An 8,159-nucleotide genomic window follows, 5' to 3' on the forward strand; every position below is an offset into this window, starting at 1 on the left:
AATTATTTAAACAACGATGAGAATAGAAACTGAAAAGAATTAATGGCCGGGGAGTGTGTTAAAATCGTATCAAATGTTCGAGTCATTATTAAAAGTACGGCTGTTCGTTGTTTAATCAATGACGTAATTGTAGCAAGTATGAACGTAATGAGATAAATTAAACGGCGTGTAATTATTTCACGTGAAAAGCCGCCGAACCGAAAAGCGTAATTTAAAATAAATAGAGGGACCGAAGATTTAAATATTGGTGAGGAAACTTCCGATGGGGAATTAAATTAGCTCGTAGGAAATTTATTACAGGGAGTTGTTGGCTAATTAGCCGGCTGAACAACGTGATTGTATCATCAAATTTTTCATTTTATTTGATCTCGCAGAGCGTACAGAAGCATTACATCGGAATCTACTTTTAGAGTCCTACAGATCGATCGTCATCGCGTTCGCTGTAGAGTCATCAGAAAATCCAACGTGTATTGCTCATCTGCGATACAGAGAATGAGCCGAAATTAAATTTCGCAGTTTCACCAGGCTCGCTGAAATAAATCTACACATTGTTGGAATTATTATTCTCGCATCGGATAACGAATTTTTGCAATGTTAATTTAATTCCCTCTTTTAATGTCCCCGTCTATTTAATATCCTTAATAATTATTATTTAATAATCCCAGAAACTTCAATAAAAATCACTCAGGATTAATGAAATAAAGTTTTGAATTATTTTGTTTCACATGAATTGCTAAAAGTCCACATTTTGAATCCCCTAGGCGCTGTTGCCAGCACATAAACCAATAATTCCCTAGCCTTAAACTGCCACGGATTCGTGAAAGGTCGTTTAATATTTTTTGATTTTGCCCGAACCCCATGAATCATGCGTTTAATTAAACATCTTATAGAAGAAGAGAAGAAATTTTAATTTTGTAGTGTAAGAAATACGTCGTGCTGCAAAAGTATCCAAACGTAACCTCACATTTACTAGATTCAGAGCTAAAAAATCAACTTTTCGTTTGAATAAAGATTAAAATAGATATTTACTGTATAGATGGACTTATAAAAATAACATTTTCACTAGACCACCACTCTGTCCCCAAACATTCTATTTATAAATCAAATCTATAGCTTGCCACACACTGAATATCCAGAGACAAGCCAGCAATTTATGAAACACAAAATTTCCTGGACTGAAAAACTGAAAAATCTCAAGCTGAAAAACCATTAATTTACTTAAGCTTCTGTCACGAAGGAATCCCAATATTATAATGTCTGAAACTGTTAAACATAACCTCACATTTTTTACACCTGAAGCTAAAAAGGAAATCAACTTTTCATTTGAATATGGGTCCAAACAATTCTGCTCTACATAGTAAAAAATCCCCTAGAATTTAATATCGTAAGTAACCTGCACTGTTATGAATTTATAATCCAATAACTCTCTAGTTTGCCACTTTGCGAATCCCTGTGGATAGCCACCAATTCATAAAACAAGAATTCCCCAAACTGCTAGACTCAGAATTGAAAATTTTTCCTTCTCAACCCTACGAACTATCAATTTACTCAAGCATCTAACTTGAAGGAATCTCGATGCAGAGTGCCGGAAACTGACAAACATAACCACACATTTCCTGAACTTGGATCTAAAAAAGTCAACCCGTCCATTTGAATTAAGTTCCAAATAATTCTGTTCTGCATTGATGCAATTATAAAACAGAATTTCCCCCAGAATTCAACATTGTGAATCTCGTAAAATCAGGTTAACAAATAAACAAAAACTTCCCTAACCTGTTTTACTGTGAATCCCCGAAAGATAGCCACCGATTCATGAAACCGAAATTCCCTAGATTCATAAAATTGCCTGAATTCATATTTCAATAGCACCCCGGCGTTGGTTAACACTCCGAAGTCCCTAAATAATGCTCATTTAACACATTTCCTCACCTACCTCTAAGCTTTTGGGTCCTTGAGGAAACGAAAGTCAGTCATCATCTTGCCAAGGTGCATGGGATGAGTATGAGCCCTCATGTGCATGTGATGCATGTGATCAACAGGTCCTACGGCGGAAGCCCTTATCGCCTGTTGATTGCAGTTGCAGGTCATCCCTTCGCTTTGATGAGTGCAATGAGGCACCTTGACGATAGTTGGCTCAGGAACGACCACCATGGGCTTGGAGGGCACGACAACCAGTTTATTCTTGCAAACTGGGGGCACTGGGACCAGCTTAATGGTCTCGATCACCTGAGTCTGCGGTTCCACGATCCTCTCGGGCTGGGGCTGGGGCTTTACAGTGACCACTTCGGGGACTGGAGTCGGTGCTGGGACCTCGACTCTCCTTTCTACGATCTGCACCTTCGACTCCTGAGGGCAAGGTTGAGATGGCTGGATGATCTGCAGAGTCTGCACCGAAGGGACCACCTGCTGGTGCATCATCTGCTGGGGAACCACCTGTTGGGGCACCACCTGCTGGGGAACCACGAACGACTGCTGGGGCACCACGTATGCCTGAGGATGGAAAACTATTTCATAAGACACACAAGCTCCATCGGTACGAATTTTTAAGAACTATCAATTAGCGTTGAAGTTTGGAGATCGGTACTACGCCAACAGAATTCACAGTGGCGACGAAATCAACGATATGGCGGAATAGCAGAGTTGGACATTATACAAGTAGAATTTCATTTGAACAATTCGAATAAATTTTATGATTTTTTCGTACAGTTTGAAAATAAATTTTACGGATAAAATTTTATTCGACTAATCTTTCGAATAAATTATTCAAATATAACTTTATTCAAATAACGAATTCAAATAATGATTTGAATAAAGTTTTATTCAAATAATGATTCGCGAATAAAGTTTCTTTCAAATAATGATTCGAGTAAAGTTTTATTCGAATTATGTTACATTCAAATAATGATTCGAATAAATTCTCGAATAACGTTTCGAAGACATCCTTTGAATCAATTTTTCGAATAAATTCTTCGAATCACCGAGAAATTAAGTGTTACTGTAACCATAAGCGATAAAAAAAACTTCGAACGCATAAGTTCTCCCTTTAAATTATACAAATAATTACAAAGACTTATGACACAAAATGGAGAATTACGTGTACATTTTCATCGATCGAAATTAACAATCGATGAATTATTTACTAAATGAGAGCTCTTACGAAAAACGAACAACTTTTGTCGAAAACTTTAAATCTCTCACGATTCTCAAGAAATAACACAAAATCAAGATACATGCAGATCATAGTGAATTTATGCGTCGAGAGAAGCACGGTAAATTAGAAAGCACGACGCAATTGCTACCTGAGGAGCCTGGAAGACTCCCAGAGACTGCACAGGCTGCGGGGCCTGCTGGAAGCTGTAACTCTGCATCTGTGGCGCCACCTGCGATTGTTGCACCACGCTCAGGCCCTGCATTTTCATCTGCGACCCATCCTGAGTCCACACCTGCTGTCCATTTTGAGCACCTGGACGGATCTCCACGCAGAAGGACGCCTGCTTCTTCAGCCTGTCCTTCTCAGCACCCGCATCCTCCAAATGGAAATCCTTGGGACTGATCGCCGAGGATTCGGCCATCTTGGTCTCCAGTTTGCCAGCTGGCATTGCTTGCACTGCCATCGCAGCTACCAACAAACCGCACAGACATGCTGTTAACGAATTCATCGATGTAGAATCGGTTGAACAATCGTAGCGAACTGAATGCTTGGACGATTTGGCTGGCTTTTAAACCGATTTTTCGGTGTGACGACACCGCTCACGCACTTTTTTCCGGAACGCAATAGTGCTGAGCGTGCCGAATTCCGACGTAGAGCAGCACGGGCGGGGACTGGCTTCGGGAAATGAGGATGAGGGCGAGAATAAGAATAAGAATGAATCTGAGAATGAGACTGAAAATGGGACTGAGAATGGGGCTGAAAATGAGGCTGAGAATGGGATTGAGAATAGGTCTGAGAATGGGTCTGAGAATGGGTCTGAAACCGAGAATGGGACTCAGATTAAGACTGAGTGTAAGACTGTGAATGGGAGTGAGTCTGAGAATGGGGCTAAGAATGAGACTGAGACTTAGACTGAGACTTAGACTGAGGCTGAGAATGAAATTGTATGTACAATAGTCGGAACGATGGTATTTCGAGAGAGCCGCTGTTTCTGTAGTAAATAGGAGAAAGTTGAACAAGGTAATTTTACATTGTGTGTCAAGCTCAAACGTCGGGGAGTGTGATCTTTTTTCCAAGGAGTACGTCCCTGCACTTGCAAAGTACACTTTTCTGTCGAATGAACGCTGCGGTTTTATTTACTTATTGTAAGCTTGCTTCTTTACGACGGCCTGAGGAGGGTTTGTTCAGAAAGTTGAACATGTTAATGTTTACGGTGATATTTTGGAAATGTCAACGCTAGTTATACAGGGTGTTCTATTTAAGACAAGCCTCTTAAATTATCTTGTCAAGGAGTTATTATAATTTTTATCGAGTTTTCATATAATTGTAATTACTAAACTGCGGATCTTTATGCAAAATATCAATTTTCCAACACGGTTGTAAGAAATATCTACATTGTGTAAAAATAAATTGTTTCTTGGAATAGTTTTGATAAGTCGAAAACAGTGTGACACATTTTTGCCATAAATGCATAAAAGTCTGCAGTCTGATAATTACAGTATATTCAGTATATTCGACACGGTATATTCGAATTACAGTATATTCGAATGTATTGGATACTTGTATTTATTGTAAATCATAATTAAATTACAATTTTTGTTCTGAAGATAATGGTAGTAAATTATAAGAGATACAATTAAATGTGCTATTAAAAGTTGCAACATCAAATGAAGGAAAAGAATTAAGATCATTCAAATACAGTTCCTACACAATTTTTATTGAAATCGTGCCCAAAGTAACTTGAAAATTACAGTAATAATAACATTGAGGTTACCGCAAATTTTTAATAAATATCGATAATTGAAATCAAAGTTCTGATTGAAATTAATTGATTGAAATATCAATGATATTAAATCACAATTAACTTACAATGAAAGTTGCTGTTAAAAGTTATAATATTAAAGAAGCCAAAAAGAAAAGTCATAGTCTTTTATATGATTTTCATTGTAAGTGTGCCCAAGTTAGTAAGATTGAATATTACAATCGTACTTATATATAAAGTGAAATAATATCGAATTTTCAATTAACATTTATAATCACAATTGAGTTACAATTCCAAAAATAAGAAACAAGTATAATAAATCAGATACTGACAAAATTTATCAACGAATCCATTGTCAAAAATTTGCCAATAAAGGCCGGTATAAACAATGTTTAAAAAAACATCCGTCCAATGAAAGCTTCCACAATTTCCACAAAGTCTTCGTTCAAAATACGTCCGAATTCATGAAAGAAACCAATTTAAATAATAAAAATAATAATAATTGCTTATAACGTTGCTAATAATATTTTCTCAACAATTAAATACGGAATCACGGGAATTGGCACGGAATCGCGGTAAAGGTCGCCCGCGTCGCGTTTCAAGGCCCGTATTTAACAAACAACGTTGCAAATAACGATTGCAAAGCCATATTTCGGCAGGCGGTGGTTTCTGCTGGCACAAGTTATTTGCAGCTTCATCGTATTTCGACATCGCGGCGAGCCGAATTTAGGGCACTTTTGACCGTTCTTGCCTGCAACACACTTTCATTATCGTCAGCATATTATGGTTGCGTTCCCTTTATCCCGGCGCGGCGCGGCGCCGTTCGCGCTTGTTTTCATACACCGACAATACGTAACGCACAATACATTACGGTAGACGCCGGCGATTTAATAATGCCGGCAGAGGAGAAGGCATTCATGGAGTTCTTTCGCAAGTGCTAAATATTCATGGAATATTGACCACGGAGCCGCTTCTGCTCCAATTTCAATTAAAGCGTTCCGCACGTCGAGCACGTTTCACCGCCAACAACCCAATAAACTAATTATTAATTGCTGGACCAAATCGTAAACGAGCGCTTTTTCTCCAAGAACGTTGATTCTCGTTCGATTTTTAAAGAGATCGCAGTCGCTCGGTGTCCGGGTGCTTCGTACACCCCCCTACAAAAGTATCAGGGGGCTTGCAGAAAATTCGATAGGAAATTGCCTGAATTATTTTAACTTATTCTTAAATTTACTTCTTCTTTATTTCTTCTTTATTTTCCATGTTTGTTTATTTTTAATATTATAATTTATGCTAAATAAATATAGTCCCAATACTTTTGGACGAGGATGTACATTATTTTATAACGCTCAATGTGCTCTAGAAGAATGCACTCTAACGTGCACTGTAGGGTAAGGGTCCCAATTACCGACACATTAAGCATGATTTTTTGTTCATCTGTTGCATATATATATATATATATATATATAATACTTGTAGAAAGCATAAATTTGATGTGAAATTAATGAAGAATAAAAATAATGCAGATGTCCCAATTACCGACACTTGAAAAAGCTACTTGTACCAATTATTTTGACCCAAACACCGATAAGATATTCATTTTCGAAATTATTTATACAAAAATTAACTGTTAATTCTAACGTATCCAACTTAAGTGAAACTATTAAATTATATTAATTGCATCATTAACACTTTGACTACGTCACCTGTATGCGAGTGACAAAATTATTTAAAATCTAATTTCTATGCTCATTCATAAAAGTTTCTTAATTCTATTAAGATTTGCAATAGATAAGAATGTTGAAATAGTAATCGATGTCATATTACTTTGCTTTGCAAGTTTAATTTAATTGATTAATCAATTAAATGATTAATCAAATATATGAAATTTTGAAATGTTTTAGTATTAATATTAAAATTGTTAATATATGAATAATTTTAATGTTAATAATATTATTAATGGATAACTTTTAAATGATCTAAAAGTATCCCATTCTCGCTGTTTATTTAGGAAAAATTATACGAACGTACGAATATTCTTTTATATAGAAGTGTTTTTCTAAAAATCGGAACAACCAAAACAGAAATTGATCTTCGGTCATTTTTCGAAACGAGAGTAATAAGATCATGGACTTAAAACTTTGTGGACAGATTAGCTGAAGCCGGAATAGTCTGTAAAATTCTTTCCACGCCAGAGGAATGGTTCTGTCGGAAATTATACTGCTTCTTGCAACGCGCTCTCGAAAGATTGCATGGCGGCCATAAAATCAACCTGCTTTGTTCTCCGAACGAGAGAAGAAACAAAAAGATTGTTAATCTGCTGGAGTGTAGCGGTTCCCCGGCGTGGAATATATGAAAAATTCTAAAACAGTACGGTAAAAGAAATGGATAAAGCTGGAAAGGGAAATTTGATTTTTATCAAGAAATGGAGCCGTTGTTTTGTTACTCGAAGTTCTAAGTTTGCGGATGTCAATTCAGTGTTCCGCTCAAATGTTTGTATGCAAAATGGCTGATTGCATTTCGAGGCGAGCAAGTATTTGATTTATTAAAATAGAAATACTTTCAAGAATCGTTTACGCGAATGTCAATTTTATTTTTGGAATGTTTGTTGCGTTAATATATCTTGTCGAAAAATTTAAGTCAAATTTGAATAGTTACGCATAAAATCAATTTTAAAGTATAACAATTAAGACAGCATTTAATTAAAGCATATGTAATGATGCGTATATAGAACAAATAAATAAAGCATAAACAATTATGTTTATACAAAATGAATTTGAAATAAGGCGTCACTAAAATTATATGTAGATATGTATATTTTCGAGAAGACATTAATAATTATGTACATATAGAGTAAATTAGAAATAAAATATGAATAATTGTATAAAATATATCGTATAAAATATACCCTGAATAAAATATAAATAATTACGTATGTGTATATAGAATAAATCGTATAAAAGATATAAATAATTGTGTACATGTAAAAAGAGTTCTAAATGAACTATAAATAATTATGTCTATAAACTATAAATATTGAATAAACTCAAAATAAAACTAGATTATTATACACAAAATAAATGAATTGAATGCAACAAATTTAAATTTTGTAATTTTTAATCTAATATTACTGCACATTAAATCTCGTTGAAATACTCATGTTAGATTTCGATGGTAATATATGAGAAAATTTGCGCGATTAAAATCAATGCAGTCTGCAGCAACAACAGTTAGTATGATATGTAT

General features: G+C 35.5%; 1 long non-coding RNA gene across 1 annotated transcript; it reads right to left on the bottom strand.

Moving 5' to 3' along the window:
• Window positions 1-336: 336 nt before the first annotated feature.
• Window positions 337-2,041, bottom strand: LOC143262696 (uncharacterized). Its single transcript, XR_013036408.1, has 2 exons — window positions 1,934-2,041; window positions 337-478 (listed from the first exon to the last, which is right to left on the bottom strand). It is a non-coding gene; the product is annotated as an uncharacterized LOC143262696 (long non-coding RNA).
• Between the last annotated feature and the right edge of the window lie 6,118 nt (window positions 2,042-8,159).

The sequence above is a fragment of the Megalopta genalis genome, unplaced genomic scaffold (genome assembly GCF_051020955.1).
Source record: "Megalopta genalis isolate 19385.01 unplaced genomic scaffold, iyMegGena1_principal scaffold0193, whole genome shotgun sequence".
Lineage (NCBI taxonomy): Eukaryota > Metazoa > Arthropoda > Insecta > Hymenoptera > Halictidae > Megalopta > Megalopta genalis.